Raw genomic sequence first — 13,323 nt, 5'->3', positions numbered from 1 at the left:
TTCTCATGGGAGTGGCTAACCTCCCCTTGCACCTCAGCCCAGAAATTGCATCTGAGCCTCAGAATTTTATGTTTTTTCCCTGAAACCCTGAAAACCAGTCCCATGTCCCCTCAGAGAAGCCCTCAAGATTTCTCTGGATTTGGTAACATGCTGACTGGGATTCTAGCCAGAGTATTCTCATTCTTGAAACTGGACGTTAGACTCATTTTGGACAATTGGCAAATGAGCATGTGTTATGCTGCTTTAATGCAAGAACAAACAATGTCGATGTTTATAAAATCCTAAAGGAAAAAACTCCAAGATATGTGAGCATCCCAAGGTGAGGGGAACTAGGAAGCCTGATTCCTTATGGTTTCGCCAACCCCATGGGATTGCCTTTGTCTTCCTGGCGGAAGCTGCTTTACCAGGACCAGGTCTGGGTTTCTGCATATTGGAAGGTTGGAAAGGAGAAGAAGGGCATGTGGCTTCTGTTTTAAGGATGTGTCCTATAAACTGTTCATGTCATTTCCATTCACATCTCATTGGCTAGAACTTACTGCTGTAACTATAAATTAGCTTTAAGGGAGGCTGGGAAATGTAGTCTTCAGCTGAGTGGCCAAGTGCACGGTAAAATTTCAAGAACCTATTACTAAAAGGAAGAAGGGGAGAATGGATATAGCTGGACAATGACCAGTTTCGATCACACACTCCTTTAGTCCCTTTTCGCATGACTCAGACTGTTGTGTCCTTACATTATTGGGCTTCAGACCTAATACCTCATTCCCATGTTCCCTGACCTGGTGGCTCTCTCTGGAGTCCTAGACCTGGGCTACTTTGGATTGTTCCTTTTTTTCCCTCTCCCTCTAACTCCTTGTAAGTAACTTGCTTAGGGAGGGGCCCTTCCGAGGGGAGGGGGTGTCACCAAGAGAGAAATAAGATGTTGACAGCCAAGGCCAGGGACATCAAGGCCAGACCCACTTACTCTATAGATCTGTGCAGGCCCCCTCTTTACTTCAGCTGAGTGTGGACTAATAAAACCATGCATGGTGACACTGCTGAGACATTTCAGGTCTCATGGTCAGGAGGGACAGCATCTGTGGATGAGCACTTGAGGGAGGGTCTAAGTATAAGCTGGCATCTCTGCCCACCGGGAACCATGATTTCATCTTCCTCATCTTCCTCTTCCTGCTTCACTTCCTCACCTGCAACCTCTCCAACATCATTGTAATCATTACAACTGTTAGAACTGTACCATTGATTGAGCACCACCAGGGCCAGATATCCCACATGCATCTTCTGTTTCTAGCCCCCACTCCAATCCCAGGAAGTAGGTATTATTGTCTCTATCTTTTGAGAAACTGAGGCACAGAATGGTAAGGACCTACTTCATACTGTTGTTGTAAGGATTACATGGGATAATTCACGTAAAAAACATCTGGGTCAGTGCCCAGCAAACAGAAAGTACTCAATAACTGTATTAGCCTTTATTGTTGTAACAGAGAAGAAAACCAAGGTTTAGAGAGGAATGGAGATTTGCCAGTGTTGGCTCCAGAATTCACATAGAGGAGGGGTTTATGGTGGTGATGGGGTGGTGGGGGCACTGCTCAGGGAACTGCCTTGCTGCTGTGTTTGCATAAAAAGCACACATATTAACTTAGATTGTGATTAAAAATACCAAAAAATTCTCATGTGGTTATATTTATACTTTATATAAGCGTGAGAACTGTCCATCACAATGATGATGGTTATCATCACTTGGGACAGCTTGGGAACTCATGGAGGTCACAGCTGTCTAACATCCCTCAAGCTTCCCTTTGGTGCTACCACAGTAATGGGCCAAGCAAGTAAATGATAGAGCCAGGATTTGACAGCAGCTCTGATGGAGAGCAGTTCTAATCCTAGGTCCCACATCTTCATCGCTACCCACTATGGTCTCTGTGAGCTGGCAGAAGACTTGGCTAACCACAGGTTTGCTTTTCCCTCTGACCTGAGGAGCTGGGGGTTGCTGTGCTCCCCAAACTTCTGTGAAAGCTCTGTACCTACCTAACAGCTTCTTTTCACTCACCTGTGACTCTCCCTGGGGCCATCGTTAATGTTTGTTTGTTTGTTTGTTTTGAGACGGAGTCTCACTCTGTCGCACAGGCTGGAGTGCAGTGGCGCGATCTTGGCTCACTGCAACCTCCGCCTCCCGGGTTCAAGTGATTCCTCTGCCTCAGCCTCCCGAGTAGCTGGGACTACAGGTGCCCGCCACCACGCCTGGCTAATTTTTGTATTTTAGTAGAGACGGGGTTTCACCATGCTGGCCAGGATGGTCTTGATCTTCTGACCTCATGATCTGCCCGCCTTGGCCTCCCAAAGTGCTGGGATTACAGGCATGAGTTACCGCACCTGGCCCATCGTTAACATTTTTACAAGCAAAATGGAGGCACAGAAACCCAAAAGGTGGATTTCTCTTTCTTGCATTTTCTGAGCAGCAGAGACTTTTTAGCAGGTAAGTACAATGAAGCCGAGCCGGATCTCTTCACTCTCTTCCAGATTGTTCTGGAAACCTGCCTCCCAGCATTAGGGCAGCTCTCCAGTCAGAAGAGTAGGCTTGCTAGGTGTGACAGAGTCCACCTAATCAGAACTTTTTTTTTCTTCCTGTTTTTATCCCCAGTAGGCAGAAATCAGAACTTTCATCCTCCCCTGGAAGGGCCCAAGGTGCTGTCATAGTCTCCTGACAGACAGCAGTAATTGTACAACCTTCCTGGCTTTCCTCCAAGGAGTCCTGTTGGTTTTGACAGTTTCTGGATAACTGTGGTGACAGGAAGCAAGGTTGGAATTTTACAAAGGTTTCTCAAGTCAGTTTGAAGAGAATATCAGGATACCAGTTTGTAAAAGCCTGTCTCTGATCCTGACCACAGGTAAGAGTGATTCTCAGTTCCAAATGAGAATCTGAGCCTGCTTCATCTCTGGGGAGATGGCCGGCTGGCTTAATTCTCTCCCTCATTGACTGGTCTATTCATCCCTGGGTGACCAAATATTTACTGAGCACCAACTATGTGTCAGACATCATGCTTAGCACTGGGGATGCAGTGACCTACTCGGCCCCTAACTCAAGGAGCTCTCTGTCCTCTATAAAGGACATAGGTGTATAATGAGACAACTACTCTATGGCATGGCACGATCTTGGCTCACTGCAGCCTCCGCCTCCTGGGTTCAAGTGATCCTCCTGCCTTAGCCTCCCAAGTAACTGAGATTACAAGCATGCACCATGATGCCCATATGTTTTGTATTTTTAGTAGAGACAGGGTTTCACCATGTTGGCCAGGCTGGTCTTGAACCCCTGACCTCAAGTGATCTGCTTACCTTGGCCTCCCAAAGTGCTGGGATTACAGGCATGAGCCACTGTGCCTGGCCTATGTTTTCTTTATATTGGACCCAGGTATGTGCATTTGTTCATTTCTCCATTTTTGCACTTTTAAAATATCCTGAGCACTTACCATTTCCTGTGTTAGTTCTTGTGCTAGATCCCGGGATCTTGTGCTAGAAGAGGCTGTTTCTGTCCTCAGCCTCTACTCTCTAGTAGGAGAGCAGCCTGGCACAAGCAACCAGAAGGCAGCGTGGCCGACAGGTGCTGCCATTGCCAAATGGGAGGGTAATTGCACGTGTGCACTTGATTGGACCACGGGGTGCCCAGATACTTGATTAAGGTGATTTCTGTGTGTGTCTGTGAGGGTGTTTCTGGTTAAGATCACCTGTGAATGAGTGGACTGAGGAAAACAGAGCCCTCCCACTCCCAGTGTGAGTGGACTTCATCATCTGTTGAAGGCCTGAATAGACTGAGAGGCTGAGTAAGGATGGATTTTCTTTCTCTGCCTGGCTGCCTTTGGGTTGAGACATTGGTCTTCCTCTGCATTCGGATTTGAACTGGAACTTACACCATCATCTCTCCTGGATTCGCAGTGTGTTGATGGCAGATCTGGGACTTGTCAGCCTCCACAATCCCATGAGTCAATTCCTTATAGTAAGTCATATATATAGCATATATAGTAATTCATATATATATGATATATATTTTTTCTGTTGGTTCTGGTTCTGTTTCTCTGGAGAACTCAGAGTAATACACTAAGCAATGGTGGGAGTCCATGGGAGCCCTGAAATGTCTTGCGAATTGAACAAGAGTGCACTTGCAAATTCTTTATGCATTTGAAGCCTGGACTAGGGCAATGAAGACTGAGTCAGACTGCAGAAGGGTCTAGCTGGCCTCCTCCCCACCTCTTTCCTCTCTCCTCCTCTGTCCTCTGCTTCCCTCCCCTCCCTTCCCCTCACTTCCCTTCCGTTGTCCTCCCCTCCCCATTGCCCTTCCTCCCTTTCTTCTCCCTTTCTCTCCCCTTGCCTTCCACGCCTATTGCGGGCTCTCATTATTCTTAGGATCTTTCTTTTTCCCAGAAACACCTGCTACCAGGTAAGGGTCAGATGAACGTATTTCACACGAAGATATAAATAATTAGAGTGTTGCTATCCATACCCCAACCCTAGGGCTTGGTGATTTTTTTTTTTCCAAAACGGGAACAATCCCTTAGCTAATAAGCCGCTGCTCCAGGGGAGGAAACGTAGGCTTGGGCCCAGAGATAGGTGGCAGCAGGGGTTTCTGGCCACGAAGCCTTCAGGCCCTTCCAGGTCCCAGCGTGTGTGGATCTTAAAACACCCCCTACTAAGGGCTTTGATTCCAATTTTGGTTTCAGCTGAGGTGGGAGAGGCCACACCTCAGGATCGCCCCAGGGAATGGGTCTCCGAGGTGACTCCGCAGGCCCACGGGTCCTGGAAGACGCACTTTACTCAGTGAGGAGGTCCCAGGCGTCCCAAGCCCACCAGGGGGCAGCAGTGGCATTCTTAGCCCCACTTCGCGCTCTAAGGCAGACTGAGAAAACTCGAGTGACCACCTGAGGGCGCTGTTACTCCACAGTTTTTCTGCAAAAACTAAGGTCGGCAAACATGGATATTCGGATTTCCTTTGTTTTTGTGGCTAAATCAAAGGATGCCTCTGGGGAAAAGGGGCAACACGCACTGTCAGATCGGCATTCATATGGAAAAGCAGAGGTAGGAAACATTTTACGCATTTTGAAAATACTTTGATGTGCAGTAATTTTGAAACTTTCGCAGGGCACCTGTTTTTCAATGGGCAGTAGAGAGTAATGCTGCAATCAGAGTTTGAGCCCCAGTACCACACCCACTAGCGGTGTGACTTTTCCTGGTGACTGAGTCTCTCTGGGCCTCAGTTTTGTATAGGGGACTTGTTCTGCCCCTCCTTGTCCTATGTGTAAGTACCGCGTTGGTGTTGCGCTCATAGGCTCACCTGGCCAAGGACCAGCTTCTGTCTACACTACTCTCAAACTTGCCACTTGCAGCATATTTCGTTCTCATACCCTTTGGCTTCGCACTGCTACTCACACCAGCTCAGAAGGGCAGAGCAATGGCCAAAATGTAAGGCTGGGGTTGGGACTGTGAAAGGAAAGGAACAATTACCAGTTAGCAAATTACTATAATGGCCACGTGGGCTCCAGGGCTGACATAATGAGGAGCTTGGTATGTGTGGTAATTACACACACTTGAGCTGAGTCTTAGGCAAACATATAAAAGAAACGTTATTTTCTTTATTTCTAAAGGCTATGAAGGTAAGAAGCATTCCATAAGCAATTATTATGCAGCACTATTTCAAGGGTTGGGCTCTGTCAATGAGTTTTAACCGCTAAAGAAAAGGAATTCTAATTGGGGGCGAAGGTAGTTTTAGGAATGGCAGCTTCCGAGTTTTGTACTGACAGGTGCTGGTGAAAAGCTGATTAATCCCATTCAATACTATAATAGGCTACATTTGTATAGCACTGCATAGAGTGCCAAGTACTTTTATATAAATCCTCTCATTTGATGTTCCCAACCACCCTTTGAGATATGAAGAGGACAAGGAGAATTATTGCTGTCATTTTAAAAACCAGTTTTATTGAGATATAATTCATATACCAAACACATCACCCATTTAAAATGTGCAATTCAATGATTTCATGCTTGTTCACAGATATATGCAACCATCATCACGTCAGTTTTCATCACCACAAAAAGAACCCCCTACCCTTTAGGTATCACTCCCTTATCCTCCCTCTCCTCCCTTCTTGCACTCTCCCCTCCAAAGCAATCACTATTCTATTTTCTGTCTCTACAGATTTACTTACCCTGGATATTTCACATAAATGGAATTGTATAATATGTAGTCTTTTGCGACTGGCTTCTTTCACTTAGCATAATGTTTTCAAGGTTTATTCATGTCATGTTCAGTACTTCATTCCTTTTTACACCTGAATAATATCCCGTTGTATGGATATTTTTGTTCATGTGTTCATCAGTTGGTATCCATTTCATTTATCCATTCATTCATTGGTATACACGAGTTGTTTGCATCCTTTGGCTATTTTAAATAATTGCTGTAAACATTCATGTGCAAGCGTTTGTGGGGGCATATGCTTTCATTTCTCTTAGGTATATTCCAGGGACTGGGATTGCTGGATCATATGGTAACTCAATGTGTAGGTGTCTGAGGAACTGTCAGAGTGTTTCCCACAGTGGCTGCATTTGACATTCTCATCAGGAGGGTATGAAGGTTCTGATTTCCCCACCTCCTTACCAGTGTTTGCTGTTACCTGACTTTGATTGTAGCCATTCTAGTGGGTATGACGTGATCTTTTTCATGTGGCTTTTGGCCATTTGTATATGTTCTTTGGAGAAATGTCTCTTGATCCTTTGCCTATGTTCAAACTGTCTTTTCTATTATCAAGCTGTAAGAGCTTTACGTATTTTAGATAGAAGTCCCTTATCAGATATATAATTTGCAAATGTTTTCTCTGGTTCGGTGGGTTATCTTTTCAGTTTTTTTGTTTTTTTAAGAGATGGGGTCTCACTTTGTCACCCAGGCTGGAGTGCAATGGTGAGATCATAGCTCACTGCAGCCTCGAACTCCTGGGCTCAAGGGATCCTCCTGCCTCACCCTCCGGGGAAGCTGAGACTACAGGTGTGTGCTACCGTGCCTGTCTTTCACTTTCTTGATAGTGTCTTTCGAAGCACAAGTTTTAAAATTTGATGTTGTTCAATTTAGTTTTTCTTTTGTTGCTTGTGCTTTTGGTGTCATATCTAAGTGTCAATTCTGAGGTTATGAAAATGTATCACTAAGTTTTCTTCTGAGTTTTATATTTTAGCTCTTATATTTAGGTCTTTGATTCATTTTGAGTTACTTTTTGTATATGGTGTGAAGAAAGGATCCAACTTCATTCATTCTTTTGCTGGATATGTGGGTATCCAGTTGTCCCAGCAGCAGTTGAGAACACTGTCCTTTCCCCTCTGAATAGTGGTGGTACTCTTGTTGAAATCAGTTGACCTTAGAGACACGGACTTATTTCTGGACTTTCAATTCTATTCCATTCATCTATCTGTTTATCTTTACACCAGTACTGCATTGTCTTGATTACTGTTGCTTTTAAAGTTTTGAAATTGGGATGTGTGAGTCCTCCAAGCTTATTCTTCTTTTCAATATTGTTTTGGCTATTTGAGGCCCCTTGTAATTCCATGTGAAATGTAGAATCTCAGTTTCTAAATGTAGAAGCCTGTCAGCTTCTACAAAGAAGCCAGCTGGGATTCTAATAGGGCTTGCATTTAATGTTTATCAAGTTGAGGAGTGTTGTCATCCTAACAATATTAAGTCTTCTAATACATGAACATAAGCAGGTTTTCCATCTATTTAGATATTAAACTTCTTTCAACAATGTTTTGTAATTATCAGAGAATAAGTTTTGGACTTTTACTAAATTTATTGCTAAGTGTTTTATTCTTTCTGATGCTATTATAAATGGAACTGTTTTCTTAATCTTATTTTTGGATTTGTTTACTGCAAATGTATAGAAACACAATTTTTAATATATTGATTGATCTTTTATCCTAAAATCTTGCTGAAATCTTTTTTTTTTTTTTGAGATGCGGTCTCACTCTGTCACCCAGATTGGAGTGCAGTGGTGTGATCTTGGCTCACTGCAACCTCTGCCTCCTGGGCTCAAGCCATCCTCCCACCTCAGGCCCCCAAATAGCTTGGACCACAGGCATGCGCCATCATGCCAGGCTAATTTTTTGTATTTTTAGTAGAGACAGGGTTTCGTCATGTTGCCCAGGCTGGTCTCAAAACCTGAGCTCAGATGATCTGCTCACCTCGGCCTCCCAAAGTGCTGGGATTACAGGCGTGAGCCACCGCGCCCAGCCTCATTTATTAATATATTTTTAGTGGATTTCTTAGGATTTTCCATATAGACGAGCATGTCAAATAGAGATAGTTTTATCTCTTCCTCTCTGATCTGGACGCCTCCAATTTAGCCTTTATCTCCAAAGAATCTACCAATTTCCTCTCAACTGCCTTTCACCACAACCACCACTGTTTTTGAGAGCACACTTAGACTTGAACTTCACACTCTGTTGCAAATGAAGTCAGTTCTCTAGGGAGGGATTCAGCGCTCTTCCTTCCACAGCCTGATTGTCCCCTGGGGAAAATCTCTGAGCCATCATCTAGGGGGTTGGGGGCAGGGAAATGTGGCTCACTTCTCTCTGAATGACACCCTTGTTTTTGTTTCTTAGTGCTAGGTAGAGAGAAGGCAACAGACTCAGGTCTTTTTGGTTTGCTTCTCTGGGTTAGAACTCCTGCCCCATGAGCCAAGGCAAGGACATTCAGGCTCCCTGTATCATATTGGTACCATGCTCTCAGAGTGGAGCCTCTGTCCCAAGAGTTGGGGCTTGCAGGAATAAAGGAGACCCTCCTGGCAACCCTCACCCAGAACTTAGTCTCAGCATTAGGTCACGAGTGGGAAGGGCAGGATAAGCAACGCTGACATCCTGTCTCTCCCCAGGAAGACTGACTTTCAGTTAGGATCTGTGGGGAAAAGAGGCCTTGCGTTCTTAGCTCTACCCTACATGTGCAGAATGTGCAGGCTTGTTAAATAGGTATACCTGTGCCAGGGTGGTTTGCTGCACCCATCAACCAGTCATCTACATTAGGTCTTTCTCCTAATGCTGTCCCTCCCCCCACCTAACAGGCCCTGGTGTGTGATGTTCCCCTCCCTGTATCCATGTGTTCTCATTGTTCAACTCACACTTGTGTGTGAGAACACGCAATGGTTGGTTTTCTGTTTCTGTGTTAGTTTGCTGAGAATGATGGTTTCCAGCTTCATCCATGTCCCTGCAAAGGACATGAATTCATCCTGTTTTATGGCTGCATAGTATTCTATGGTGTGTATGTGGCACATTTTCTTTATCCAGTCTATCACTGATGGACATTTGGGTTGATTCCAAGTCTTTGCTATTGTGAATAGTGCCGCAATAAACATATGTGTGCGTGTGTCTTTATAGTAGAATGATTTATAATTCTTTGGGTATATACCCAGTAATGGAATTGCTGGATCAAACGGTATTTCTAGTTCTAGATCCTTGAGGAATTGCCAGTTTCACTTGGGAGTGACTCCATAGAGCTCCTCATGCTACCATATTGAAGTTGTAACCCTTACTACTGTCATTTAATAGATGCTATGATTTGAATGTGTTCTCCAAAGGTTCAAGCACTGGAAACTTAATTGTTAAAACAACAGTGTTGGGAAGTGAGGCCTAAGAAGAAGTGATTGGGTCATGAGGGTGGTGCCTTCACAAATGCATTAATGTCATTGTCATAGGAGTGGGTAAGTTATCATGGGAGTGGGTAGTTATTAAGGTGAGCCCGATCCCTAGTGCCTCTGTCTTGTGCACTAGTTTCTGCCTTCCACCATGGGATGACCCTTGTTAGATGCTGGTGCCATGCACTAGGACTTCCCAGCTCCAGAACCGTGAGCCAAATAAACTTCTATTGTTTACAATTTACCCAGTGTGTGGTATTCTGTTATAGCCACAGAAAATGAACTAAAACACTAGATGAGGGCAATGTTCATCTATTTGGGAGACTAGGGGTGGCAGAGGGGAAACTAAAGTCACGCAGAATCAGAATATAGTACAAAGGCCTACTAAAAGATTCCAGGGTGGGAAAGGAATACCTTGGTATGGATGTTAAGTATATCAGATGTTACTGGATAGAACAACCACTCCTGCACATGGTCCTTCAAACGCTACTTGAACACCCCAGGAAAGGGGAATTCACTACTATTAGTTTAGACTGATTATTATCCCCATAAGCAATATGACCAAGTAAAACCAAAACAGCTGTGCCTGCCAAGATGAGCAGGATGTAAAAACAAAAGGGAAACAGAAAAGAGGTACTTCAGGATCCTAAACAACTTCATGTTACCAGAAGGTCATGGGCATGCTACAAAAAGGCAGCTAGCTGTTTTGGGATACCAGGTGCCCAAGAGACTGCTCTAATTTTAGAAATAACACAGTGCTTACTAAAGAGGTCCAGGACTCATGGGTCTGGAATGCAACGTTCTTTCACCCTCAGGCCGTGCATACTCATATTCTGTTGTTGATTCTGCTCCAATTATTTTCTGATATTGAGGGAGGGAGGACCAGACCACAGAACTGGTATGTGCCTAAGGAATCTGCCAAGAATTATTAAATGATAACTTAAATAATACATTATTTAAATTTACAGAGAGTTGTAAATTTACAGAGTTGGTGATGGCCACTGTCTGATAGGCTGAGTTCATTTTCACAGTGGCCTGGTGCTGATATCCTCTGACTCTCCAGATCCATCCTCTGCCCTTCCCTGCCAGTCCTTTGCCCTAGGAGGCTGACCTTCTAGGCTGGAGGCATCCCCTGAGCCGCCAATTGCATCTTGCGGTTGTGTTCAGCCAACGGGGAGCACCAGCAGATCAGAGTGAAGAGAGAAAGGTTAAGGTACTTCTTCTCTGTGCTCTGTCTGAGTCTGTGGCCCTGCCTTCTCTGTTCTATATTTTGCAGCACAATTTTCTGTCCTTGTCCTGTTGGGCCTAGGAGTGCTGCTGACATCTGCTTTCCGGGTGTCTTACCACCCCTTGTTTTTACCCTTAACACTCGTACTTCTGAAACAGACCTTCATTAAGGTCATCTCTTTATTTGAACCAAGTGGGAATGACTTCTATTTCCTAACAGACTCCTTGTTACTATTATATCTTGCCCTGCTAACAACATTCCTTCTGTCTCTCCCAATTATTATCAAGCCTGGAAAGAAGCAAACCCCATGTTACTATCTTAGCATTAGGGGACCTGATACCCTCATCTGGGTCCCCTGTAAACAAAAAACAATTCCCTGGAATTTTAAGCCTCTGTGAATCAGTATTTATTCCATTAGCTCCTTTTATAAGCTAGACTGTTGCTTGGAATCAGAACTTGTTTGGTTCCTGAGCTTTTCCTGCATCAATGTGAAATATGCAGTCTTTGTGACCTGGTGGGATAGGGGCACATTCAACCTATAGCATATAGGATCCTAGTTTAATTTTGAACAGTGGTCCTCTGAGTTCTTACCTCAAAGCCCTAGCTAATAAATAAGCTTTCTTGTCCATGAGCAGGAACTTAAAAGATTGCTTTTAAAGTGAGAAATGGGGAGATGCCAAAGGGTGGAAAGTTTCAGTTTTCAAGACGGATAAATGCTGGAGATCAAATGTATTGCAATGTGACTATAGTTAACAATACTCTATTGCATACTTGAAATTTGCTAAAAGGAACGATTTTAAGTATTTGTTATCACCAAAAAAAAGAAAAAAAAGAAAAAAAGAAAGTGATAACTATGTTAGGTGATGGCTATGTTAATTGACTTGATTGTGGTGATTATTTCACAATGTCTATCTAAGCATCAAGTATATACCTTAAATATATACCATTTTTATTTGTCAATTAGACTTCAATAAAGTTGGGGCAGCAAGCTACCTCCTTAGGCCTGTGTTAATTCACTCAAGCTCTTTCTCAGTATTCATAGCCAAATTACTACACTTTCCATTTATAAATAGAGGGGGCCTCCCAAGACCTAGAGACCCATCATTGCTTTTAGGCATTCATGTGACACATCAGCTCAGGCAATATTTTACCAAGTTCATACTGTTTGAATCTTTTATTTATTTATAGTGACAGTAATACATTTGGCACTTACCCATCCTCCTAAAAGCCTGATAACCCCAGTTATCTTGTGCTATAAGTGGCCTAGCTTTCACTAACTTAGAAATGAGGGTTTGGAGGGGGCAGGGAGATGGGGAACATTCCGATTAGCCAACAGTTTCCTAATGCAAGTAGGTCTGTGGCACAGCCATGTCAGCTACCAGGAAAACCTGTGAATTCACCACAGAAGCTGTCAGGCCAGCTTAGAGGCATCCGTGATGAAAATCCCAAGTTATTTCTGGAGTAGGTGATTGATGTTTCAAATAGAAGATGACATTTTGATGGGATCTAAGCTTGCTGTGATCAGAGTTAATAAGGATAATGATGATGATAATGATATTTACATTATCTCTTTCATCCAAAGAACTCTTCAGTTCTTTTATCGCATTTGCCTTGAAAATGTCCCTCCGGAGTTGGGAGGGGAAGGTGTTATTAATCTGTTCTTCAGGAAAGAAAATATAAAGAGACTTAATTGCCAGGCTTTCAGGCTCCATTTTGGTGGTAAGAAGAGATATTTAAATAACAAATTAAACTTGGAGAAATTAAGCTTGGCGAAACACCAGTCTTTCTCAGTTCCCAGTCATCCTATATAATGCTGCCAGATCAAGATCCAATAATATCACTTCTTGACCGAAAAGTCTTCAGGGGATCCTGGCAGACTGCCAAATTCAGTCCAAATATCCTAACTCAGCAGGCAAGGCCCTCAACGTTCCAACCAATGTTGTCTCACCATGCTCTTATATTTACCCTGCGTTTCAGCCAAATAAATCCGCTTGCTCGCCCCTACAGCCTGCTCTAAGCACCCCATTCTCCTTCAATAATGTTCATTCCCCTTGCCCTAACTTGTTCAATGTCTGTCTTCCCTGTTGCATGTACATTCCAGGAGGGTAGGGACAGTCACCACTGTATCCTCAGGGCCTAGCAGAGTTAACTGGCACTTAACAGGGGCTCAAACACTTGCTTCTGAAGTGAACATGATGCTCACCCACCTCCATGCCTTTGCTTCTGCGGCTCCCTCAGCCTAGACAGCCTGTAGTCCCATCTCAACCTATTGAAGCCAGAGCTGTCCTTCCAAGCCCAGAATAAACCCCAATTCCTATGTCTGGTCTCCCTGACTTGGGAACAGATGTGGCATTGTTCTTTTGTAGTTTGTACCTTCTGCTGTATCATAATCATTTGTGTAATTGTGTAGTCATCCTTCCCTGCCCTTCCAAACCATCAGCTCTT

General features: G+C 43.9%; 1 protein-coding gene across 5 annotated transcripts in view; it reads left to right on the top strand.

Moving 5' to 3' along the window:
- LOC105482767 (uncharacterized) overlaps positions 1-13,323 on the top strand; it is a 158,058-nt gene that overhangs the window by 27,325 nt on the left and 117,410 nt on the right. For 3 of the 5 annotated variants that reach the window (XR_011617997.1, XR_011618003.1, XR_011617934.1), the window contains exon 3: positions 2,636-2,882. The exons of 1 other annotated variant lie outside the window; for it this stretch is intronic. The gene's annotated coding sequence lies outside the window, so the exon portion shown is untranslated. Of the gene's footprint in view, positions 1-2,635; positions 4,739-13,323 lie in introns of those variants that run through there. One more of the 5 variants, XM_071088162.1, reaches the window with a different exon arrangement.

The sequence above is a fragment of the Macaca nemestrina genome, chromosome 1 (genome assembly GCF_043159975.1).
Source record: "Macaca nemestrina isolate mMacNem1 chromosome 1, mMacNem.hap1, whole genome shotgun sequence".
Lineage (NCBI taxonomy): Eukaryota > Metazoa > Chordata > Mammalia > Primates > Cercopithecidae > Macaca > Macaca nemestrina.
Note: the sequence above shows the minus strand (reverse complement) of the source record. Positions and strands in the feature narration are given on the sequence as shown.